Source organism: Anas acuta, chromosome 1 (assembly GCF_963932015.1).
Source record: "Anas acuta chromosome 1, bAnaAcu1.1, whole genome shotgun sequence".
Lineage (NCBI taxonomy): Eukaryota > Metazoa > Chordata > Aves > Anseriformes > Anatidae > Anas > Anas acuta.
The window spans coordinates 39,240,742-39,268,057 of NC_088979.1; the positions used below are offsets into that span (position 1 = coordinate 39,240,742).

The following is a 27,316-nucleotide window of genomic DNA, read 5'->3' on the forward strand; positions in this document are numbered from 1 at the left end:
CTTTGTTAGATTTTAAAGTATATTAATTGACAAAAAGAGTAACCTACATTCTTTTAATTGCCAAGAAAAATGGTGAGGGTTTGGGGTTATGTCGCTGTCAGTGTATAATTCCTTTTTTTTTTTTTTTTTTTTTTTTCTTTTTTGAATACCCTGTTGTGTTTTACACTTCATTTTGAAGGTAACATTAAGTGCAGCTTAGAGCATTCGTTTTAAAGCAGGAGGTTGACACTTAGTGAAGAGACTATAGCTGGGAAACTTTGATAGAGCAATCAAGGGCCATCAACACTTAATGGCTCTACACCAGTGGATCAATGGGTTTGCTAGCAGCAGGGCCATTGACTTTGAACAACTCTCTGCCCAGAATCTGAAAGAGTGCATGTTCATGTCAGAGCTAGAAAATATGCAGCATATACTCAGAGAGCTGAAAGGAGTTACAGGCTGTTTTAAAGAGGAAAGTTCTCTCTGCAAACGGGGAAGTTTCTTCTCAGTAGCCAGGTAAGCAGTTTAATAAGGCCAGAGTGCTTTTTTTTTTTTTCCCCTGAAAACACAACCTAAGTCTTGAATCCGCGCTGCAGCTAAAGGAACAGGGATGCTTAATTCTTGGATAGATTTGTGCTTTATTTTTTAAAAACTAATACTGTCAGTTTAAGAAATTGCATAGCTAAATCAGTGTTGTTTCCCTTTCTTGTGCATTGTCGCAAATCCTGCCATCATGAAATTGAACTACAGTGAAATAAAGGCAAATTTTTGTAGGCAGCTGGGTCTCAAGGAGGCTGATACACTGATTTTACAGTGTTGGCAGCAGCACCATATGGCATTCCATTACAAAGAGAGGCTCTAACTTGATTTTATTCTAAAGAAGTTTGTCTTAGAAAGTTTCCTGGAACCTATGATCAGCCATTAAATGGTATTAGGAACTTGGAAATGTATTATATCCAGTGACTCAATACAAACCTGATGCAGTGCAAGTAAATAGCCTTGGACAAATCTGTCTATCAATACAGGAGTTCTGGTTTTATTTTTGTTTGTTTGCTTTTGTTTGTGTCTTATTTACCTGAAAAATATGATGTATAAAGGTTGTGCAGAGGTGCATGAATCTTCTTCTGGCTAGCAAAATGTAGTGATATCTCAGTTGCTTAGGTAACTGACTGTTTTATTTAAGAGCTGAAGAAATATGTATTAAATGGATTTGAGGATGAAATTCGCTACTTTGTGCAAAATGGCTGAGAAATTGGATTTATGCAGGGTAATGGGTAAAAGGAACACTAGATTCACATACAGAACAACGTGCTTAAGAAAAAAAGGTGGGTAATGGAATGTGGTTGTTAGAATGGGAATATTTCAGGGAGTAGATAAATTTTCAACAGTGATATTTCAAAGATATTTCACACTGAAGTGCAGACATTGACATTAAAAAAAAAAAAAAAAAAAAAAAAAAAAAAAAAAAAAAAAAAAAGCTTGTATATAATAAAGGCAAACCCTACAGCCTGGATGTGATACCCTACTGGTATCACATCAAAAAATCACAAGCTTTGTATTTAATCGTGTGTGATTTACGGAACAGCATTTATAACACAGACTGCTCCATCACATCAAATCAATTGAAGTTAACTGACTAATGTTTCAGCTGTAAACTGTTGCTAACAAAGGAAAAGATGGTAGAAGTTACGAAGCACCTTTTATAAGCTTTAAATAACTTTTATTTCTATTTACTACAGTGAGAACAGAGGGACATGTTTCACATCATTCACAAAAACATGGGGTCCTTCTAGGATTTTTTCAGGTCACATGTAATTACTCCCACTGCTGAGTCCAGATTTGCTACAATTGTAAACAAATGTTTAGCAGGCTCTTAGGTGCCAATCTGAATAGATGATGATAGACATATGATGAAATCAAGCATGTTCTCAAATGGATGGTGATTTTTTTTTTAATATGAGTATTTATGAAATTTTATTATTATGAAATATTTATGATTTAAAAGACAACTTTTTTTCGTTAAAATTGAGACAAAAATAGCTCAGAAGAAGCAGTTAGTAATTAATTCATTTTAAAATATTTTATTCTCTAATGTTACCTGAATAATTAAACAATAACAAGAAGAAAATAGCCAAATGATGGGTTAATCTGATGTGTTAATGAGTTAATCTCTTTTTTGTCCTCTTTTTTTTTTTTTTTTCCCCCTCCCTCCAGTGAAAATCCAGAGGGACAAGCAGTTTGTTGGGTCAGCTTTAACAAATGGATGTGCAGTTCCTGTTACCAGGGCTACAAATTATGGCCATCTTCTCTCAAAATCATAGAAACAAGACTACAACAAACATAAATTACCTATAATTTTCTTATTCCAATAATTCAAATTCATATTTCCATTGCTGGGGATGAGGAAAGGAAAGTATGATTCATATTGCATTGAAAACCTAATATGGTCTAAGATTACCTCTACTTTGAATGAAAGGTACCTGTTACTGTAAGTGTGGAAAGCTAAAATAAAATCTTCAGTTAGATTAGAAGATGTATCTTTGCACCTGTTTGGCAGGAAATGTGTCACTCTTCAGAATTTTACAGTCTTTGCAAATTTCCTAGTTTGTTATTAATGCATTAAAAACAATCTATTTTTCAATCAAGTCTAAGTATTGCAGGTCTCAAAATAAATAAATAAATAAATAAATAAATAAATAATGTGAGCAAAATCTAAATAATTCTTCTACAGCTCTTTGCTGACTTCCTGGCAGTGAGGTAAAAATTACTTTAAACATGAACCAAATTAGGTTCTCCTTTGAAGATCTGTATTCATTCCATGGCGCTCCAAGAGCCAGACCTTCGTCCAAGAGTCCTTAGAATCACAGAATCATTTAAGTTGTAAAAGACTTTCAGCATCATCAAGGCCAACAACCAACTGGTCCAATCACATGTCCTGCAGTGCCATGTCTACATGTCTCTTAAATACCTCCAGGGATGGGGACTCTACTACTTTGAAGAAGAGGTAAACAAGGTATAAAAGGTACTTTCTGCAACAATTACACAACCCTGATGCAACTTAGTGCCAGTACTGAAAGAAACTGGGAATCTATCCTCATTTTACTGTTCAAGAAAATAGAAATCTGCATTCTTCAGAACTTCACTATAGTCACTAAAAGTTATTCACTGCCATGCTGCATCCTTCTGTGTTTCAAAGCATGAGTCAATGGCTATTTCCCCTTACAAAGAGTCAATGAATGTCTATAGAATTTGCACAATATTTTTCTTCTTAAATAGCTTGAATAAAGAAGATGTACTGAGGCTAGGATTCATCTGATCCAATAGTGTTTATCTTTAAAATCTTGACATCTACGTCTGGAAGTGTTGGTGAACTATAGGATGAATTCTTAGGCAGAAATCATATCACCTGTAGTCATATGAATCACAGCCAACATTTTTCTTTCTGTTGACTGTGAGGGGAGTCAGGAGTGACCAACTGAAAGCAAGTATTTAAGTTGTTAAGTGATGGATGGAATCAATTGGATGGAATCAAGACATCACAGTATGTAGCTGATACTCAACCAGTGGAAATATCCTGGTCTTTCATCAGGCCCAGAATTAAAACACTACCTTTCATTGTCCTGTATAATAACTTTCAGAATCAGTCTAGCTCAAGTATTTTAAATGGTACAGGGTTTATTTTAAATGCAGTATGCGAATATAAAATATTTCATTAAGGTATATCACTAACAACAAAGGAGCAAAACCAGTAAATTCAGAGTAGATTATAAATAAAAGTAAATTTTTATGCATTAAGTAAAAGTATTTGCTGGTATATACATTAATAAATACTAAAAATCATAAATAATGAAATAATAAGATTGAAATAAAATTATTTGAAATACAGAGTTTTGATGTCTCAGAGTGAATGTTTTTAAACTCTTATTTTTCACTGGTAATTTCAAAGGTTTATATTTCTATTTAAGTTTAGAATTGTCTCTTTAATCTTCAGTGAAATACTAGAATATGCCAAGAATCAATCAATCAAATAAATGAACCAACTTTTAAATGTCCTAAATAGTACTTTTCTATTAGTATTCTACTGTTTCTTTATCAGACAGATCAAATTACTTATTTAAAATGAATTTGAATAAAATTATTTTTACTCTGTTAAAATAAATAACATTAATAAAATAATAAATGTGAAAAATTGTGATTTATTTTCAAGAATGAAACAGTGTTTAGGGCACTAAGCACTGAACAGTATTGAGTACACTAAACAAGAAGAGATGTATTTCAGTGGTCATTAATTTTTGTGTGTGTGTGTGTTATGGTGCTTAATATGATATTATAAATAGTATATCCCTTCCACATGCTCACAGGAAGCAAGACTAAGGAAGTATTTGCAACAGCATGTCCTCAGCCTGTTTTGAAATTTATTAAATGTATATTAATACATGCAAAAATGTCCTAACTACTTTTCCAGTAAGACAGGGTGTTTAGGAATAGTAAATACAGCAATTTCATTCCACAAATAACTTCCCACAATTTTTTATTTGCCAAACCATGTCTTTTAATTAAAGAATTTTCCATCATAAGTAAATTAAAAATAAAAGGTGTTGTGAGATCAATCCTTTCAGCTCCTGAATGCTGATGAAAAGAAATGCAATAAGCTTAAGTGTAAGAACCCTGTTTTGCAAGGTTCACTATAATCAATGAAAAGCTTTCTCATTGATTTCCATACAGCCCAGATTTGTCCTGACACCATTTGCTAAGTACTGGTGCTAATAGGCTTTTACATAGCAGGGGGGATGTGTACTGTCATCAAGAGAATAAGCAAATCTACAATTGTGTCACCAAAGAGAGCATAGGTGAGTGGCAAGTAGCCACACAGTTAAAGCTGCACAAGGCCCAGACACAGATGCTTTATGCGTGTCTATGAATGCAAAAAGATGCAATAAAGTAATGTTTAGATTTTCATTTTCTCCCACTGACGACCACCATTTAACAATGCTTGCTGTATATGTTTAATCCTGTGGGCAGGAGCAGTCATGAGGTATTGTTGCACTGTGACAGGTGTGTTCACAACCTATTAAACAGCTTCTCAATGCTGCATACCTTGTATTGGTTACAGCTTTACAGGAGATACTGTTTGTGTACATTTTTTTGTATCATGTACTATAAAGCATCATCTTGAATAGCCTTGCTCATGGCTTTGTTATTCCCCCATAACCCTGAGGTGTACAAGGTAGAACCTTTAAATTCTTTTGTTTTCCTAGCTTGCAGCACTCACTTGGAGAATAAATGTAAGCATAACTAGCTCTAGTTTCAACTGTGCTTCATTTCAAATTACTACAACTATTATCTGTTTTGTTTAAAGCAGTTTATGTTCTCTTCTATGGGAAATAAAAAATTTTCTATACTGGGATAAAGAAGAAGACTCTATTAATTACTCATATTCATTTTCCATAAGCTTGGTTTGCCCAGGGCAAGGCCAACAAAAGAAATTGGTACTTATTTTTAACTTCTATTAGCCATAGCATGGACAAACTTTAGAAGTCCTGCTTAAGGTAGGAACAAACCTTTTAGACTGTCTTATGGAGAGATACTAAACTTGAGTTACTTCATGTATTTCACCAAAGCCTTCAGAATCAAAGTCTGCTTACAGTTACACATGCATCTATACAAATATTTCACTTCTTGAAGTTCTGGCAGGTTTACATTCCTAATTTAATCTCTTTGATGATACAGAGATCGCTGAGTTGTGACTCCTTTTCTCTGGATTCATCTTCACAGCTATATTATGCTGATTGAATTCTGGTGGAGTGTCTGATGCAATGTTGGGCATGCCTTGAAGTAAAAGTCTAGGTGGAGCTGATCAAGGCTATTTCAGTAAACTAGTAACTACCCTGCTGGTAGGGAGCTTTGGCAGAGAATGACAACTCTGTGCCACACATTAAAAATGTGAAAAAAAAGTAATCTTTGTTTGAAATGTCATTTAAACATAATTTTTCTAACCAGCTACTAGAGTATTCAAACTGAAATGATTAAGTAACTGAAATAACTGCTGTAACTCAATAAATTTATAAATCTACATCCAATTTGGATCTTTGGTGTAAGCATTATTATTTGATGGTTATCAAATTACACCATCAGTTGTATTGTTGTTTGTTTTCTAAAGGAGAAACAAATGGCTATGATAGCTTTTCTATTTATTCAAATTCAGTGATGTACAATCTGTGTGTTGGTGATGGCAGGTCCTAAGATTAGCTAAGTACAAGCAAATGTCTGAACAAAAAACTCACTTAGCATTTGGATAAGCACAAGAGCCTTCTTTAGTACGTTTGTGTCAGATTGTACTAGGCCCAGTTAAGTCCTGACCCTACAAGGAACAGTGTGATGTATAAGAACCCTGACACATGACAAACGTGTAAGAGTTCCATGCTCCATATGAAGGTATGTGGACTTTATTTGCTGCTGTCCTCTCTATGCAATTGTGGTTAAAGCTTGTACAGTCTATGGATATACACAAATCTTGAATATTCCTTTCTTTAAAACAATACCTACAACATGTCTTCATGTGCTTACTATCATATAGTTCTTTATCATTTGTACTTATCGTTATCCAGCAAAAAGTAGAACTAGAACAAAAATGATTGAATACCACAAAATATGTGTACTTATAGACAAAGTATTAGATTTTCAGTGTAAAACAGCATAAAACAATGTAAAAACATTGTAAAATCCAATGATTCAAAATACTTAACATGCAAGAACTATGTTTTATTCAATCCAGTTTGTTACCTTTACAAGAATATTATGAATTGTGATATACAGCTATTAGTATTTAAATATTTTTAAAGGTTAAGGAGAAGAACATCTAAGGCAACAAAGCTCCATGAACTGTGGTGTACATGAGATAGATTTTTTCTTTTGATTGGAGTAAGTATCTACAAGACATTCATTTTCTTAACTTCTTTAATAATAATTCTGATCTTATTTCATGGGATAAAAGCCTTACAAATATATATATATAAATATAAAATAATTAAGAATACCTGCTAAATTTCACATATGAGTAGAAATAAAAGTATTATTTTCAAATAAATATTTAGTTTATTGAATATCTAGTAATCAGCTTTATAACACTCATACAGATTTTAAAAAACTGAAAAAGTCAAAGAACATCAAAGTTATTTCAGAGTATCACTTTAGAGAATGACATTCTGAATCAGTAATTGCCAGATAATGCATGTTAATAAGAACCTTTGAAACCTGTACTTCCCCCCTACTCATTTACAGAGTGTCTGGGGAAAGAAAAAAAAAAAAAAAGGATGACTGGATGTTATGAGACTTTGACTTTTGTCAAGAAGGTGGTCATTTCTGTCTTTTTGGAGCTATCTAATGCTGAAGAAATATAAAAGACAGACAGGTATCTGAAGCTGACATAGGCAAAATTTGAAAGTATTCATGAAAACACCATCCTAACCAAACTGCAAGTATAATTATCAGGCAATTAACACTGAAAGTCTGTTTAATTAGGGTTAATCACATAAAAGGAAATATTGAATAGTTCTGTTTATGCAATCATTATATTTAACATTTTGGTACAGCTACAACTCAAAGTCTACATATAAGTACAGTTTCAGTGTTGTTTCATTTTCTATAAAGATTAAAAATTGTTCTGCTAGTTAATTCTCAGTGACAAGATGAGAAGGGTTTGTTATTAATAACATTCTAGATACAGGATTTATGGGAAGAAATTGCTACATGCAACAAGGATTATACTCAAAACTTAGCAAATGGCTGATACCTAAAGTGTCCTAATGAAAAATAAAAGTAATATAAAAAAGCTTTTTATCTCATAGTCACACCCCTAGCATGTTATATAAAACTTTAGACACCATAGTCTATGCATATATCTGTTTCTTAGAAGATGAAAAATCCTTTTTTATCCAATATGTATTTAATACATATTTTAAAAAAGTAAATGAACATAATACCAAATATGTGTTTGTTTTAGAAAATATAGTTATACATAATATACCCGTTCTTTATACAAATTCTCTCAAGGCTGTGATACTGCATGCTATTTCATTGTCAATGTGTGACTCTTTAGAACATCAACAACTGGTATGTAAAGGTCTGCTGGAGTCATGCACTTTTTAACCATTCTACTGTTTCTGACATAAAGGTGAGCAAATATTGAGTGACCATTTTCAAAGCCTGTGGTAGCCAGTTGTATACTTGTTACATTTCTACTTACAAAGGTAAAGTAGCAAAAGTATAGTTTTTGCTTTGGGTTGTATGCCTGTATTTTGAAATTCTATGAAAAACTGTACAAAGGCTTGAAAAAGAGCATGTGGAATGTAAGTAAATGCAGGGTTTCTCTATGCACACTAACTGCAGCTGTCACTTCAGGGCAAGTGGTGAACAGGCTTGTGAAAGAACTGGACAGAGTTAGGACTTTGCAGATGGAGACAAGGACTTTTCCTCTGCTGAAGAGCTATATTATCCACTAGCATAAAGGAAAAGAGATGCTGCTGTGAGGTATTCTCATTAGCCTGCGCTACTCAGCAGGTGTGCTGCTGCCAGCTGTGCCAGCTGCAGCATAGCAGTGGCCCTCAGAGTCAAGCCAAAGTACAGTCAAGGTGCAGCACAGCATAATTACTTTTGTGATAGGAACACAATCTTTCAGATAATCATCAGTTTAAGTTTACAGTATAAAAAAAAACAAAAAACCATCAGTAGTAGCTGGAAACAAGGATTTGATAGGAAGCTGTAAGTAGTCTTAAAGTATCAGGAAAATTATTCTGGATAATTAGTAGCAAAAGACGGCATATAGTGTCACTAGCTGTCTAAGACACAGAAATAGTAATTCAGAAGTTTTTGTAGTGCCAAAAACTTCAGCTGAAGAAATGGAAGTGCAAATGATCTAAAATCACATTTTCAAGAACTGGAAAGTGAATCTTCTTAGTGGCTTATTGCTATACATGTTGTTTCATCCATCACTTTACATTATTCCTCATTTCAAGGTGTTAGTGTCAAAAATTGCCGTTTACTCATGCATCCTTTCTGTAGGTAAGAAAGCTGATTAACTTACTTAGTAGGTAATTACCTAGACAAGAATTAAGAATTAGACTGTCCCTGGATTTTTTGCATATACTCAAAAGGAAAAAACAAAAAACAAAACAAAACAAAACAAAACAAAACAAAACAAAACAAAACCCCTACTCCAGATCTCTTGCTTAAAGTCAGTAGTTCAGTTCAAAGTTCATGATAAGACCCTTATGCCTTCATGAATAAAAATGCTTTATTGAGTTATTATCAAGAAAGGTGGTTTCCCACACTTGATTTACTGTGAAATAAAGGAATAAATTAAAACTGATAGTTCTGTTCCAATTCCTCTAATTTGTGTTGATAAATTGGAAATTATGAGAAATTTCTTCTCAGAAAGAGGAGTCAGGCATTGGAACAGATTACCCAGGGAGGTGGTGGAGTCACCGTCCCTGAGGGTGTTTAAGGAAAGGTTAGATGTGGTGCTTAGGGACATGGTTTAGTGGTAGGCGGGCAGTTGCATCAGATGATCTTGGAGGTCCTTTCCAACCTTAAAGATTCTATGATTCTGTGATAAGCTCTAAGCCATTCGATTCTTCAAAGGGATTTTTTCTTGATTCTCCTGTTAAAATCACAAGTATTTTCCATGGACTGTTGTGGTTTAACCCGGCCGGCAACTAAACACCACACAGCTGTTCGCTCACTCTCCCCCTTCCCTCTCTGGCATGGGGGAGAGAAACAGGAAAGTGAAGCCTGTGAGTTGAGATAAAGACATTTTATTAAGACAGAAAAATAATAATCACAATAATAATAATAATAATAATGATGGTACTACTACTACTACTGATAATGTGTACGAAACAAGTGATGCACAATGCAATTGCTCACCACCCGCTGACCAATGCACAGCCTAACCCCAAGTAGTCCGGCCGTCCTCCCCCTGGCTAGCTACCCCTATATATTGTTTAGCATGACGTCAGATGGTATGGGATACCCCTTTGGCTAGTTTGGGTCAGCTGTTCTGGGTTTGTCCCTTCCCAGCTCTTGCTGCAACCCTAGCCTGCCCGCTGGCAGGACAGAGTGAGAAGCTGAAACATCCTTGGCTTGGTATAAGCATTGCTCTGCAACAATTAAAACATCAGCATGTTATCATCACTCTTCTCATCCTAAGCCAAAACATAGCACCCTACCACCTACTAGGAGGAAAATTAACTCTGTCCTAACTGAAACCAGGACAATACAACCTGAACATTAACATGCTTCTCCCATTACCATGTTCTTAAAACAACAGATACAAGACTTTTGCAGATAGAGGCATCTTCTATTTCACATGCTTAAAGCATGTTGCAGCAGGGAATTCAGGATTCACTGGGCAAGAAAGAGATGGACAAAGTAAAAGATTAATCAGCTAATTATATTAAACAGCTGTGTGTTAAAGTAAAGAAACAGCCTTGTGAACAGGAAACAGAACTCTTCTTTCCTAGACGAATCCCCAAATACCAGACTATAGAGTTTTCTCAGATACATTATTTATCAATGTATGATCGACATGATTGATAACACATCAATATTGTAGTTGTTCCTGAGCAGTGCTTGCACAACATCAAGGCCTCCTCTGTTTCTGACACTTAACCAGCTGCAAGTGGGTTAGGAACAGGCAAGTCAAGAGGCTGTGAGGGGACACAGTCAGGACTGTTGAATCCAAGTGACCAAAGTGATATTCCACACCATATGAAGTCATGTTTAGCAATAAAACTGGGGCTTATTCTTTCCAAGGCAGCTGTTGCTGGGGGACTGACTGGGTATCACCCTGCTGGTAGAAGGTGGTGAATGATTGTTTTTGCACTCCTCCCCTGCCACCTTTTCCTACCTCCCTCCCCTCCTTCTTCCCTTCCCTCTCTCTGCCTTCCCCACCCTCTTCCCCTTTTCTCGCTCTCCCTCACCCTTTTCCTCTCCCTCTTCTATCTCTCCCATTTTCTCTCTCACTCTCCATCCTTCTTTCTATCCTTCCCCTCCATTTCCTTGCCATGTCTTGTACTTTCTCTTATCCATTTTTCATTCTCCTTTTCTCTCCAATTATTGAACTGTTTTGATTTCAACCCACAATTATTTTTTTTTGTTAATTTCTCTCCCCCATCCTGCTGAGAGAAGACTGAGCAAGTGACTGGGTGATGTCTTAGTTGCTGGCCAGGGCCAACCCACTACTTTTATTTATAATTTTGATTTATAATATTTAGCTTTATTTACTGGTTAGATCAGTTACATTATTTACTGGTTATATTTTCTTGCCATGCAGAGTATAAATGGGAATGCATGGTAATAAGTCTTAGTGGGCCACATTCCAAGAAATCAGATGCTGACATGTCTGAAGTTTGTGTCTCTGAATCACAAAATCTGAATTTTCTATGGGATAAGAAACTCAGGTACAGATGTTACTAGAAGTTTGCAGGTTGTAAATAGTATTTCAGAGAACATACAGGTTTTAAGGACTGGTGGTCTGATGAGTAGATGAAATTAGTGGTCTCAATATCTGAATCTGGAGGGTATGAGGTATGAGGTACTTCATGTACAATGATTACAATGAAAGACAATCAGATACAGAAGTTATATTGATTTTTGTAGGCAAGATCGTAGTTCCTATGGAACTTATTAGGATGTGTCTTGTTTACTTTGTTTCTGCTGATTCTGTATCGAATAATCAGAGTAAAGAATCAGACTGACTTCAATGAGACTTGGATCAGGTCCTGAAAGACTGAATAGGAAAGTTCCTTTTACTGAAAATACACAATGAATCCTTCCTCCTAACTTCATTAGTTATTCTTTACACCATACCTACTTCTTTCACAAAGATTGTCCTTGGAACATGATTAAAACAAAGAGAAAACATTAAGCAAATAACACCTTCACTCTTGGCCTTGAAAAATGCTACTTTGTAAAGGAAAAAATTATACGAAAGAGAATGGAACTGACTTTCATACTGTGTAAGTTTTTGTTTTCATAAATACATAAATAAAATGTTCAGTTTAATGGATTTTTTTTTAATGCAATGTGATCCACATTTTATATGTAAAGTAACAATTTTTATTCACACACAGTTACCTAATTTGTGGTAGGGAATAGAAACAAAACGCTGTTGTTTTGTTTTGTTTTACCCCTTAAATTTCATTGCCAGAATAGTGTGGGTATAGCTTTATGCTATCAGCTGTCTTTGCTAGTATCTTCAAGAGAGGAGTATAGTGAAGAAATGACCAATTAAAACAATGAGTGTTCAATCCTCATCTTGATCTGTTCTCTTCTCTTGCACTGAGACAGTTACCTGTAACTCTGCCATGGTGGAAGAATTCATTTATGATTCATTTAGTTTTGAAGGATATATATGTAATGGATTTTGAGGTCGGGCTCAATTATTAGGACACAAGTTTGGGACATCCATCTGCCACCACACATTTTTGTGTAATTTCTGGGTATGCTGGGTAGTCCAAATTCTAAGAAGTATTCAGGTACATAACTACCATAAAAATCAGTAGAAATCATATACCTGAGTGTTATGTTAGATGATCTAGGTCTCAGACCCTTCAGCTTAGATATTATTTATATTCCATAATTTAATTCTGCCTTTTGAAATCAAATGGATGAAAGAGCATTTCTTTACTCCACAAAGGAAGTGCTAAGTGCCTTGCACTCAGTAATAGGTTCCATTTAGCTTTCTGTTGATTGTAGAGTAGGTAAGTAACAGACACCATATTAAATGCACTACTTTACCATGAAATATATTAAATAATTAAGATAATTCACATATTTAAAGTACTTTTTAACACAGCATTAACAAGCATTTTTAGTAGAAGGAAAAGCAGTATGAAACATAAACAGTGATAAAGCACAAGAAATTTGTTTTTCATCATCTTGTCAAGATTGACAGTTAAACTTTTTAAGCAAAAATTCTAAACACTGTTGAGGAATTCTTTACTTTTGGGGCCTCTTGGGACTTAGTTAAACAGTTATCAGTCAGTATGCTATATGGACCATTTATGTGTGAGAACAACCTAGGTCTTGTAAGAAAAGTTGATCTTCTCCCTGGTTTGTACTGTCTTCGTGACTATCTGGAGATGCCTAGGACTTTTTCACCCTTGGAGATATCTAAATTAACTTCTCCAACTTAAAAGGTACAAAAGCTCATGAGAACACTGTGTCTTCCTGCCTTCACTATAAATACCACAGAGATGTCTTAAAACCTCTGCCAAAGATGTAAAGCATTATTTGTTTTATAAAAATCTTTTATATTTCGAGACAGTAAAACTGCAACATACTGTTCATATACAATTTTATTGTGTAGTCAACCCAACGAATATCAGACACTGTAAAAGGCTCAGAGTGGTTTCAAATCTAATGGGAGCCATATGTTTTGATCCATATTTACTGAAGTCTCAGAGTTGTTAAAAAAGATTTTCTGCCTGTATAACTGTCTAGGTCATTCTTAGTCCTTTTCTAGATGTAAATGTGACAGCAAAAAAGGCCTCCCTTTATCCATTATTGGAATATACTGTCACCTCCCTAGATCTTCCAGATAAACTTTTTTTTTAAATTAAGTGAATCAATAAAAGTTAGTAGGCACAGATACTAAACTTTTCTCAGTTGAATGCTCATATAACTGGTTATGATTTGTTTCTGCATTCTGAATTCTGCAATTACTTCTGAACAGTGGTCTATCCCAGATTCTGGATTGAAAGCAGAAGCAGACTGGAATCTCTTTTTTAATCCTTGTCCTGGTTTCAGTTAGCACAGAATTAATTTTCTTCCTAGTAGCTGGTGGAATGCTGTGTTTTGGCTTAGGATGAGAAGAGTGCTGATAACACCCCGATGCTTTAATTGTTGCAGAGCAGTGCTTATACTAAGCCAAGGACATCTCAGCCTTTTGCTCTGTCCTGCCAACGGGCAGGCTGGGGGTGCAGTAAGAGCTGGGAGGGGACAGACCCAGGACAGGTGACCCAAACTAGCCAAAGGGGTATTCCATACCATCTGACGTCATGCTAAACAATATATAGGGGTGGCTAGCTGGGGGGAAGGGGCCGGACTGCTCGGGGTTAGGCTGGGCATCGGTCAGCGAGTGGTGAGCAATTGCATTGTGCATCACTTGTTTGTACATACTATTATTACTTTCCTATTATCACCATTGTATTATTATTGTTATTATTTTTATTATTATTTTGTTATTATTATTTTCCTGTCTTATTAAACTGTCTTTATCTCAACTCACGGGCTTCACTTTCCATTTCTCTCCCCCGTCCCAGAGAGGGAGGGGGGAGGGTGAGCGAACGGCTGCGTGGTGTTTAGCTGCCAGCCGGGTTAAACCACGACAATCCTAAACTCAGTTGCCTAAGACCTAGAGAGGATTGAATGAGCACGTATACGCTGATACTTACTATTTCTTATTCTCTGTCTCCACCAGACTCACAAAACAAGATAATTTTGTTTGCTTTTATAACTCCAATGCATCCTCAAAGACATCTTCCTTCTGCAAGGCATATGATCCTATGATCCTAGAATTTATGCATCTAAAGCTTTACAGTACCAAATTTGAAAATATATCTTTTGTTTTATCCGTCTAGATGCATTTGTAGACCAAGAACATTCTTCTTTTCTTGTTTATAAAAGCTTTTCTTATTTTTCTCTTCCTCATACATCTTTCTCGTATGCACATTTAGTGATAATAAGAACACCATTGGAAGTTCAGGAATATAACTTTACAGTTTATGTTTCATAACTTGTATTTTAGTGTTAATTCTGCTTCTGATGCACTGGTAATGCACCTTTGTCTCATTTTAAATAACTAAATGTTATTTTGTTACTTTACTGAATGTTGCTTTAGTGTGATAGTCTACCTATACTCTAGTTTCCACTGCTTCGCTAAATGATTCATCTATGCTAGAAGTGCCGCAGTTGTCCTGATTTCTTCATAGTACTCACTGCAGATGTTTGCAAACAGATCCAACTAATAGTTTTTTTCCCCCTCCCTTTACTGTGTTCATCATCTTCACCTCTACTCATTTTCATAAAACTGGTGTAGTATTGGTGTTCTTGAGCTCTGAACTGCGCATTCAGTTGATTCTGAGTGCCTTTTCTTATATTAAATTAGAATTTTCGTTTTTGTTAGGGTATTTATATACTTTATACATTTCATTATTGATGATAATTTAATTTACTTGATAATTTCCTACTTACTTTTCAAGGGCTAATTTACTACTCTCAGGCCTTTTTCCTGTACTTGATCAATTCTTCCTACTCAGAGATAAACTACCTCATATATTTCTTGAGTTATGACATTCATAATTTTTTGTCACACATTTTATTTGAAATTTCACTACTTGAAAGCCACTCTCCCACTTACTTAACTATATGCGTAATACCATGTTCCTAAAATTTCTCCCCAGCTTTTTAAAGTAGAACCTTCTCTGATTTAATGGGAAAGAAAAAAAAAAAGTAAAAAAAAAAAAAAAGTTAAAAAACTGTAAAAAAAAAAAAAAAGTAAAAAAAAGTCATCTAATGCAGTGGAGCTGGTGATTGTAGGACAAAAGGTTGCTTTCTTTGTGTTCTGCACTTGTGATTGTTGCTGGGTGAACCACTGATTCACCATTGGGTGAATCACTGCACAGATTTACTTGGGTATCTTCTACCTTTTCAGGGATTTAACAGCAAAGATGCAGTTTTTAACAACTCATTTCTGTGCTTCACTCTACATGACAGTTGGAAATTTATTGACAGGTAATTTACCTTCTGTTTTTACTACATCTCCCCTCCCCCCAAGAAAAATATTTAAAGGAACAGTTTCCAATGCTACACGTGACCAGTAGCTATTAGAAAACTGATTCTTGAATTGATTGTAATCTAGATTTTTGCAGGATAGGAATAATTGGAGAGAAACTCCAAGATTAACATATTCACTGAAACACAAAATTATTTTCTTATTCAGGATAAGGGTAGTGACATGCATTGCTGAATGTATGTTTCACCAAAAGTAGCAATAATCTACATATTCCTTCTTAATTATGTGCAAAGTAAGAGCAGCAAAACTCCTCAGGTATTATGCTGTCCAGATAGTTTGTAGACCAAGCAGGAAAGATGAAATTTCAACTGAAACCAGATCAAAGTCTTCTGTGTTACTCAACTCACACTCGTACACATAGATAAGTGCACATATCTATGTTTGCAGTCATAGTGCCTAGCTCCTGAGGACCTATAATTATAATGTAAAAGTCAATGTAAGCTATTCTTAGATTGCTCTATATTTAAATGCTACCAATAGACTAGTTTTTCCTTTCCTGCTTCTTATGCTCATGTCATTTTCATAGTGAATCACTTTTCAGGCCAAGTTGTAAAGCAATTCTTGCCTCCAGCTGTCACAGGTAAGGCAAAGTCCATCCTTTGATGGATTCTTATTACTTATTAAATATTTAATAAGCTCTGAGACTAGTTCAAGGCTGTATTTCACTTTTTCAAAGTAATTTTGGTGCTGCTTGTCAAGGAAATAATACAAGCTGAATGAAGGGCACACAGCACTAGTTAGCAGTTTGCATACATGTCAGTAATGATAACTTACAGATGTATAATCAGGTTTATTTTCCATTTTAGCTTACACCAAATTACATTTTAAAATATTAACCTGAGGGGGAAAAAAATAAAATTGCTGAAAACAGATGCAGGAAACAAAATCCCAACAATATCCAACTACTGTGTAGAAAAATTGAATTTAAAAGGACTTTCTCTCTCACTCTCTTTTTTTTTTTTTTTTTTTTTTTTTCCCCTCCCTCTATGATTGGCACATTTTTTAGCATACTAAGAGCAGCAAATAAGGACACTAAGCTCAATGAGCAACCTCCTGTTGTTTCCCTTATCTTTAGTTTCTTGCTTTTCCTCTCTCTTCTGTCATCTTTTTTGTCTCCTAAGCATTGACTTTCTTATTTCAGAGGCTTTATAATATTCTAAACCAAGAATTGTAATCCTGAAGATTTTCTTTTATCACCATGGCAAAGTGAAAAAAAAGATCTCTTGAAGTGCATCCATTTTTGAAAACATAATGTAGAGCTGTTGAAATAGTATTGCTGGTGATTTGGAAAATATGAAGGATTCACGTGTTTTATTTTGAAACATCATAAATTAGCTTCTATTTGTAAAACAGCAGTTACTGCTTTATAGTGTCGCTCTGGAGCTCAATATCATTCTGTAACCTCAGCAAATAACACGACCAACTTCATTAATACAGTTGGAAAAATAATAGTTAGCCAGCAACTACTTTTATCTCTTGAACAGTAATCATGATCCATAAAAGAACATTAGCAAAATATATCAAACAGAAGTATTGGTTAAAACATACTGTGTTTGTTGTTTACCTGCCTAATTTATTATTTTCTAAATAAAATTCACAATTATATAATTATTAGTAATTAAAGTGGCATTAATACTAATTAAGAATGAGGAAGCAAAGAAAATAGGTCTTTTAGAAACTTTAAGTAAATATGTTTATCACAGGATAATTACATTTGTGAGGAACTACACAAAATCACTAAAGCCGCTATCAGGAAATAAAATATAGCACTCAGTTTTGGAAGGTATATTTGAAAATTGTATGGGATATCGTTGACATAAGTCTTTTAAACTCTTTATTAAAATTGCTAGGTAAACAATATTGAGCTACCAGAGTCAGATAGATGAAAAAAAAAAAAAAGTTGAAATTGGAAGTGCTAATGTTATTTAATTACCCAATTTTAAAAGAATTCAATGTTTCTCTTTTAGACAAAGGACTCTACTATTTTTTGGTGGACAAGTACATTGTTAGAATCATAGAATGGTTTGAGTAGGACAAGACCTTACAGACCATTTACTTCCAACCCCCCTGACATAGGCAGGGACATCTTCCTCTACACCAGGTTGCTCAAAGCCCCACCCAACATGACCTTGAACACTTCTAGAGAGGGGGCCTTCACGACTTCTCTGGGCAGCCTGTTCGAGTGCCTCACAACCCTTTCAGTGAAGAAATTTTGGCAAAATGTTGGCTTGCTGGAATGACATAGAAATGAAATGACAAGAAGCAATTTTCTGGCTTACATTTTTCTTTCATTCATGTTCTGAACTCTTCATAGTCCTTTCTCAGAATTACTTTTATCAGATGTTTAGATTATTTCTTTCATACTCTTCCCTCCATTTTTGTCTCTTTTATTTTATTTTTTCTTTCTCCTCCTTCTGATTTCATATTACCCTCTGCAATTCAAACATTATATCCTAGAGGTCTTTAGTCCAGAAAGCTCAAGTGGCTAAGTAACTACAATTATTTTGTTTCAATTTGGAGGCTTCACTAATAAGTTTAATAATTTCTGCTATTTTTGATAAAAGATGCAATTTATCCTACTGAGTTTGGAGAGATTTAATCAAACCTCTAACAATGTTCTCCCTGTATCTTTTTAGAAGAAGATCTTTCTCCAATTACTGTATGTGTAATAATACTACACTCTACTGTGGCCTGTGCTATTAAACATTCTGCAGTTTCATCTTTTTATTTTATTTTATTTTATTTTATTTTATTTTATTTTATTTTATTTTATTTTATTTTATTTTATTTTATTTTATTTTATTTTATTTTATTTTATTTTATTTTATTTTATTTTAATTTTAAAGCAGAGTGGGCAATGTCAGACATGGTATGAATGACTAAATGCCTTAGGCTTCCAGGAGATAACATACGCATACACATAGAATCTGTGCCTATCTGAGCTAATTTCCATTTTCTCTGTACTGCTCTTCCTTTAGTTTTAAGAGAATTGAGGACATTGATCACATGGAAACTTTGATGTGAAAATATCTGCCTTGTGATTAAAAGAAATTGAAAAGAATATACTCAAAAAAAAATCTAAGAAAACCTATCTAAAGTAATTAACCTCAGTAGAACTGAGGATACTTTTCCAAAAGAAATTGTAATACATCCATTGCAAGTAGGGCAGAGAGATGTTTACATAGCGGCATTTGAGAAAAGCAGTTGGACAGTGCAGTTCTGGCTGATAATTAGTTAAAAGGAACACACACACAATAAGAAAGAAAAACTAAACCAAACTCTTAAGTTATCTGTTTTCACATACAAGGATTTAGGAACAGCCGTCAGTATTGAAAATCAATAGACTGAAAAGCTATGAAAAGAAAAATTTTCACAATATACAGAGGCAATATTAGTTGGTGAATAAAACTCAATATGAGAGGATGTCATTTGGATTAAGGCAATGACTACATGAATATTCATGCATAATGTGTAGCATTAAAAATAAAATATATAAACTTAACACTTTAGAGAATGAATAAAATAGTAAGATTTTGGAGGTAAGGAGTAATTATTGTGATGTTCAGCTAGAGGAACTGAATAGGCTTTGACAAGAAAAACTCATTGGAAGTAAAAGGGAAGGCTTAGGTATGCCAAATTTGGGTTATTGATACATAAGTAAGAGCTCAGTTGCTCTGATTTTTTAACAGGAAGATTGATTTTTTCACAATCTAGCTCTCTTTTCTATTGCAAATTTTTGTTCATGAGGAATCTGAGAATTTTAAATATTCAACAGTATCAGCTAAATCTATCACATTCTAATCAGCTTTGCTTCGTGGGCTGTCATTATACAAAGGATCTGAGCACATAGTAAAGATAAAATCACAGAATCATAGAAACACAAGGTTGGAAAGGACCTACAAGATCATTTAGACAACTGTCCTCCCATCACCAGTACTACTGACTAAGTTACTAAATCATATCTTGTAGTACCTTTTCCAGGTGCTTCTTGAACACCAGTTCCTTGTGGTGTAGGGCCCCATTTGCAGATCAGACCTGAGGTCTAGGACGTGTGCTGCCTACCTGGGGCCTGTGTCAGGCCCCAACTAGAAAATTTCTGGAGCTGGTTCACCCCACTGATTATTACCCATAATTCAAACGGACAATGATGAAATCACTCAGAGAAGCCTGCGAACTATGAAAAAAGATTTCAGGGGTTGAGAGTAAATAGTTCAAGGAGTGGGAGCACAAGTAGTGTTTTATTCTATTCCTTCTGGGGAGGTGAAGGACACAGACTTCAGTTTCACACAGAATTTCACACAGAATTTCTAGGTTGGAAGAGACCTCAAGATCATCGAGTCCAACCTCTGACCTAACACAAACAGTCCCCACTAAACCATATCCCTAGGCTCTACATCTAAACGTCTTTTAAAGACTTCCAGGAATGGTGACTCCACCACTTCCCTGGGCAGCCCGTTCCAATGTCTAACAACCCTTCCAGTAAAGAAGTTCTTCCTAACATTCAACCTAAAACTCCCCTGGCGCAACTTTAGCCCATTCCCCCTCGACCTGTCACCAGGCACGTGGGAGAACAGGCCAACCCCCACCTCACTACAGCCTCCTTTAAGGTACCTGTAGAGAGCAATAAGGTCGCCCCTGAGCCTCCTCTTCTCCAGGCTGAACAAGCCCAGCTCCCTCAGCCGCTCCTCATAGGACTTGTTCTCCAGGCCCCTCACCAGCTTCGTCGCCCTTCTCTGGACCCGCTCAAGCACCTCGATGTCCTTCTTGTAGCGAGGGGACCAAAAATGAACACAGTTTTGGGCCTACTCAAACCCTGGCTGGTTTACTCAAACCCTGGCCTATTGTTGGTGAATGGAACTCACCAGTCTCAAAGGAAGAAATGAATCCTAGCACAGGATTTATCAGGACTCATTGAGAGAGCTTTAAACTGGATCAGGGCAGACCTTATTGCACTCTACAACTTCCTGAAGGGAGATTGTGATGAGGAGGGGGTCAGCCTATTCTCCCAGATAGGACTCAAGGAAACGGCCACAAGTTGCACCTGGGGGGATTTAGATTAGATATCAGGATTTTTATTTTTTTTTTTTTCTCTCAAAGAGTGTTCAGGCACATACAGGTGGAATACCTGCCGCCCTCCCCCGGCAGCACCACTCCCTGCAGCCAGAGACCTGTATAGCCACAGTTCTGGACAGGCTCTCCATTTGGGCCACCACAGTCTTTTGGGGGCAAGCGCTCTGCTTGGTGGAGATCATGGCAGATACTTTAAAAATGTGTTCCTACTTCAAATCAAGAACGCCATAACTCTCACTCTCCCTTCTCTCCCTAAGTCTTTAATCTGGATAAAACTCAAAGGGCAGCATAAGGTCAATATATTGTGTAGTCCTAAAAGAGTAGTGAAGACATAAATGTACAAATAGAAGTCACCTTCCCAGCTGCTCTGCCTAATCACTATTTGAGTTCTTACAGGGAATCATTGTTATCAGATCGGCTAGTTTTGATTCCATTTTCCACACAGAATGTAGCTTTGTCCTAAGTTTTGGGCATACTTTCATGCAAGGTCTTGAGGACCTACCACAAACCCAAACATCTTCAAATTATGCTTTATTTTTTCAATTATTATTATTATTATGTATTTATTTATGTATTTATTTATTTTTTCCTGAATAACTCAAATATATTCCAGTTCTGAAATGTGGAAATGTATGTGACATAAGTATTTTACTGTAGTACATGTATGAGATATATTGCATATTTTTAAGTTCAAATGTCCATGTTAAGCTCTCTGATCAGTGTTTAAGTACTGAAACGTTAAACTAGATTATTGTTTTTTCATAAAAAGTAGGTATCCACAGATGAAATCAATGAAATACGAACAAGCCACTTTTATAAAAATTGGTCTACTTTTATTTACATTTTAAAATATAGATTTATCAACTTAATCTACACTTGAGAAATGCACACAAATGAATGTGAGAAACTCATTTATTTATTTATTTATTTATTTATTCTACAGAACAAATATAAACATTTTTAAAGGCCTGTAGACTTTGACATAATTTTACTGGTATATTTTATTTTATTTCAGTGCCTTAAACTAATAGAATTTATACAGATCTCTGATGGATGTTTGCCCAAGAGAGGAAATTCAGTGATGTAATATATCCTTATCTCCCCCATTGGCCTGTGGCAGTGCTTATGGGACAGCACTGGTGACCATATGAATGATACAGGTCATGAGAAAGTGAGCAGGAAAATGAACAGGTAAATCTTGTTGTGGAGGCAACAGCTTTTCATAGTGATAATCCAGGCACAAACGGAGGCTGCCTAATACACTTGCTAGCACCTCCAAGGACAGCAGTGATCCTGTGCTACCCAAATTACTGTTGATGAAATGTGTCCACACTTCTTGAAGAGAAGGTACCCCTTCTCCCCTCACACTACCTCCCCCTTCAGAAAGCTGCTGTCCATCTCTTACTCTGTGTCATCCTTGCATTTATGAGCAATTATCTAGGTGTTGTTACTTACTTCACACATTCTGCAGATGTTAACACTTTCAGACATGAACACTGACCCACATAAAGCCACAGTAAGTTATTTTTTTCCAACACATAATCACTGGTCTATTTTTTAACCAGTTCTTTATCCTTTTTTTGTGTCTTAATCTGGATCTCTGAAGCTTGCAGTTTTTAAGCTGAGGCCTGTCATGTAAAACTTGATCAAAGGCTCTCTACAAATCCATATAAAATATATTATATGCACAGTCATTATCGACCTTGCCTGTAAAATGAAGATATAGGTACAAAAATCTTAGGCAGTAGCAATGTATTTGCAAGCATTACAATATGATCTGCTGCAGAGGGCTATTCTTTTGATGTTTCATTTGTAGCATATTGTTTCATGAGTAAGATAAGCCTTAATAATTTTTACTTTACAAAGTACAAAAAAGAACACCATAGTAAGTAAGCCATATAAAAATCTGAAGTTTCTCTTAAAAGACATTTTTTTTAAAACTTGTGTATTTAAGATATACATATATATATATTGTTGCTGAGCATTTCAATTGGAACTCTTATGTAAAATTTCAAATATTTAATTTTTTTTCTTGTCACTGATGACAGTAAAAATTTTGGTTGGAGTACAATAACATACTGTTCTGTGAATCACAAGACTCATGTTCTTACTGGAGTGTACTTGAGTACCCAGGTCGGCTCTAGACTTTGCAAGAATTCTAAATTATCTTTTTTTTTTTTTTTCTTAATGTGCCCAACTTGTCAGAGAGACATGAAAAGAGTTGCAGAACAGCACAAGGAGAAACTCAATTCCTCACTGTATTACTGCTGACCTCCTTGGTCCATTGTTCTGCAAACTGGCTCAAAGCAGAGCTTTTTGTCAGTGACTGAAAAGGGGCATTGATTTTGGCAGTTGCTATTCAGCACAGCAGGGACAAGTGTACTGTTGGAGGTGGGACCAGCAAGAAAATTACTATTAGCATATCCAAATTACTGTACAGATGCAACTTTAGAGTCATTTAGTTCCTTTAAAGTTTGACATTTTAGGAAAGTTATTATTCGCCTTCATTTCTTTATTCTCCTGCATGTCTCTGTTCCCCTTCATTCCCCTCTGGATAGCTCTATACAATTCCAGAATTTGTAGGCTACTTCTATGCATTGAGCCCCATATTTCCTGATGATAATATTAATTTGACAGACATAGCAGAGCTTGACATCTGTGAAATCTTTCACACTGATATTAGTAGTTGATGGTGAATGAAAAAGCTTTCCTTGGCAAAACAAATCTAATTTACTGATTTACTGGAGGTTCAGAGAATATAAAACCAAAAATAAAATATAAGCTTAATATCTATGATGCTATCTACTATTTAAATGCCTTTCCTGAAATTTCTAAATTTTCCTCATCAACATTAATCCTTCAACTATCTAGAAACAAGAATGCTTTCTCTGTGTTTTTACGTCTCTTCTCCAATGTGCTATGAATTACTGACTTGCATCAGCAGCTTCAGGCCTCTGACTGCTTAGTTAATGATTGAGAACACCTTTGTCTACTTTGGGAGTTTTTTCCCATCAAAAGTTATCCATTATTACTCCACCAATAACTTTCTCTCCTGTATCTTGTTACTATTCTGTATGATATAGAACCTTATCACATCTTCTTTTCAGTTTCTTTCTAATAGTTTCTTTCTTACCTCAGAAAGCTGGATTGAGAACTGGCTGACTTGCTGAGCTCAAAAGGTGGTGATCGGCAGCAGAGTCCAGCTGGAGACCTGTGACTAGCAGTGTTGCCCACGGGTTGGTACGGGTTCCTGTCTTGTTCAACATCTTCATTGATGACCTTGATGAGGGAATAGTGTCTGCCCTCAGCAAGTACACCGATGATACAAAGCTGGGAGGAGTGGCTGACATGCCAGAAGGCTGTGCTACCATTCAGTGAGACCTGGACAGACTGGAAAGATGGGCAGGAAGAAAACAAATGAGGTTTAATAAGAGCAGCGTAGGGTCTTGCACTTGGGAAGGAACAACCGGACGTATCAGTACAGGCTGGGGCACGACCTTCTGGAGAGGAGCTCTGAGGAGAAGGACCTGGGGGTCCTGGTGGATGATAGGTTGACCATGAGCCAGCAGTGTGCCCTGGTGGCCAAGAGGGCCAATGAGATACTGGTGTGCATTAAAAGGGTCACAACCAGCAAGTCAAGGGAGGTGATCCTCCCCCTCTACTCTGCCCTGGTCAGGCCTTACCTGGAGAACTGTGTCCAATTCTGGGCTCCCAGGTACAAGAAAGACAGGAATCTCCTGGAAAGAGTCCAGTGGAGGGCCACAAAGATGATACGGGGCCTGGAGCATCTTCCCTATGAAGAAAGACTGTCTATTCAGCCTGGAGAAAAGAAGACTGAGACTTTCTTCAGAGAAGAAGACTGAGAATCTCATCAACGTGTATAAATACCTGAGGTGCGGGAGACAGAGGGATTTGGCCAACCTCTTCCCAATGGTTTGTGGGAATAGGACAAAGGGCAATGGCTGCAAGTTAGAGCACAGGAAGTTCCGCACTGACATGCGAAAGAACTTCTTCACGGTGAGGGTGATGGAGCACTGGAACAGGCTGCCCAGGGAAGCTGTGGAGTCTCCTTCTCAGGAGATATTCAAGGCCCATCTGGACACCTACCTGGGCAGCCTGCTCTAAAGAACCTGTTTTGTCAGGGGGTTGGACCCCATGATCTTTTAAAGTCCCTTCCAACCCCTTCAATTCTGTGATTCTGTGATTCTGTTATTCAATATATACAGGCAGATACAATGAAGTTCTTTTTTTTTTTTTAGCAGTATTAATGGAAACAAATTCCTGAGTTGTCATATTGTGTGAACTGATCCACCATGCAGAAAGAAACTTAGAATTTTATTGTCTCCAAAGGGTAAGACAGCATATGTTGTAAAAACAGTTGGAAAAAAAAATGTAGGAAAATGTAGGAAAGAAATGTAGTAAATGTAGGAAAAGCTATTATAATTGGAAAGGAAGGGAAAGTGAAATACCTAACTTAGAAACATTACAGAAGCAGCATGGCCAGCTAGTGAAGGATAACATTGCTACCATCTTTCTCATCTGAAAATTGAGCTAAAGCAAAACAACAACATTGCAAATACTAAAATTATTTTCTAATATTAACAGTAAAATATTTCATTACTGTGCTGGAGCAGATAATTAGGAAACTATAGCTACTATGATTTGATGAAGTAACAGAATTCTGAAGCTTGACAACCCTTAACTTCAAAGTTCAGCAAGATTTTTGAAGCATTCCTTCTACTTTTTACCTTTTTGCAATTCCTTCTCTCTCCACTTCATATTTACCTCTTTATTAGGGATGCTTTCTCTTACTAAGGAGTTATGAATAAAATTTAGAGTTCATGAAAAAAGCAGCTGGGGTAGTGTATTCAGAAGCCAGAGTGAGAAAAGTGAAAAACAATACTAGTAAATATAATGAGACTTATGAATGACAACTTTAATGGCTTTGCTTCCCCAAAGGACAAGAATACATTGAAGATACATGACTTAAAGAAACTGATAATATTCTAAAGTAAAGGTTGTTCTCCTTTGTATCATCCATTAACTCCATGAGAAACTTGTGGCGAGCATCCAGTCCTGGTCGTTGTCAACAATGGAGTTATGCTATGGGGCTGCTTTGAATGCATATGCTTGTGCTGACAAACTTTCTGATGGTTAGAACAGGATTCAGTTCCAATGATGATAAATATCTTATATTTTGGAACTGGAAAACAGTGTTCTGCCTTTAAATTATGTTTAGGTATCTATACAGAGTGTCAATGAATCTGGATTTTGGATTAATTACACAAATGTAATTCTGTATCACCTTGTTCTGTACTGGATTATGTTTTAAGAATGCACTGACACATAATATTGTGCTGTCACAGGGGAACTTAGGGCAGAATGGCTGCAAGAACAAATCACATCACGCAATAATATAGAATCTAGAATTTATTTTCTAAGTTGGATAGATATAACGGATGTATAGTAATTTCTATTCTAAGATTTCTAGGACATACATACACTCTGTATAACTGCAATTATGCTAGTCAAAGCTCCTGCTTCTTTTGTCCATTTGTGCTTGGCACTAATTTTCAAATGTTAAGGCATATTAAAAAAGATATGTTTAATCTTAGTGGTAACTTAACCTAAATGAGTTCAGAATTCCTTTGGGAATACAAAACAGTTCATCAGGTCTACAAAGAATTATTTTTTTTCAGGGAAGAAAAAAAATCATCAAGAATCTTGATGATTTATTTATAATATTCAAAACTAATTAAAAAGTTCTCTAATTATTAGAAATACTTAACCTTCTCTAAGGCAACATAAAATAATTAAAATAACAGCAGTGAAGTTGATTATGAACAATAACTATATTTATTGTAAGACATTCTGAGAAAAAAATGAAAAATTTACCCAAGTTTTTGTTAATGTCCTCTGGTTGCTAAAATTGTCTGTATTTTCTATTTGAAAACATATAGAAAGAAAATTATAAACTTATAAGCTCTTCTCATGTAGTATAGATGAGAATTTGAGAGGTGAAAAAATGCATACTTTCTCCTTTTTACTTATATAAACTCCATGAGAAATACCACCTACAGTAGCTACACTACAACACAGTTTAAAGCTATTGTGTAAGAACCTAATTATTTGAATGAAAAAATAGTGGTTACAAACTGTTTTGTAATTTTTGTAATCTCCACTATGTAATTATCCTGCATGTTTTATGAAAGTCTGGCAATGTTTTCCTGTGTTCCTTTGGAATCAATTTATTAATTAAAAAATTAGGTCAGCTCCACTGACCTAATTAACTCTAATAAAACCAACTAGATCACAATTAAGATTCTCCTTTCACAGAGGTATTTTGTGTCTCTTTAGTGTCATTTGTAATTTAAGTCTGGAGGGCTAGTACAATTCTTTTGTGTTCTTTGT

At 35.6% G+C, this 27,316-nt stretch overlaps 1 long non-coding RNA gene across 1 annotated transcript; it reads left to right on the forward strand.

Moving 5' to 3' along the window:
- Window positions 1-361: 361 nt before the first annotated feature.
- On the forward strand, window positions 362-25,214 carry LOC137850119 (uncharacterized). The gene is made up of 2 exons (XR_011092275.1): window positions 362-495; window positions 24,044-25,214. It is a non-coding gene; the product is annotated as an uncharacterized lncRNA (long non-coding RNA).
- Window positions 25,215-27,316: the final 2,102 nt, after the last annotated feature.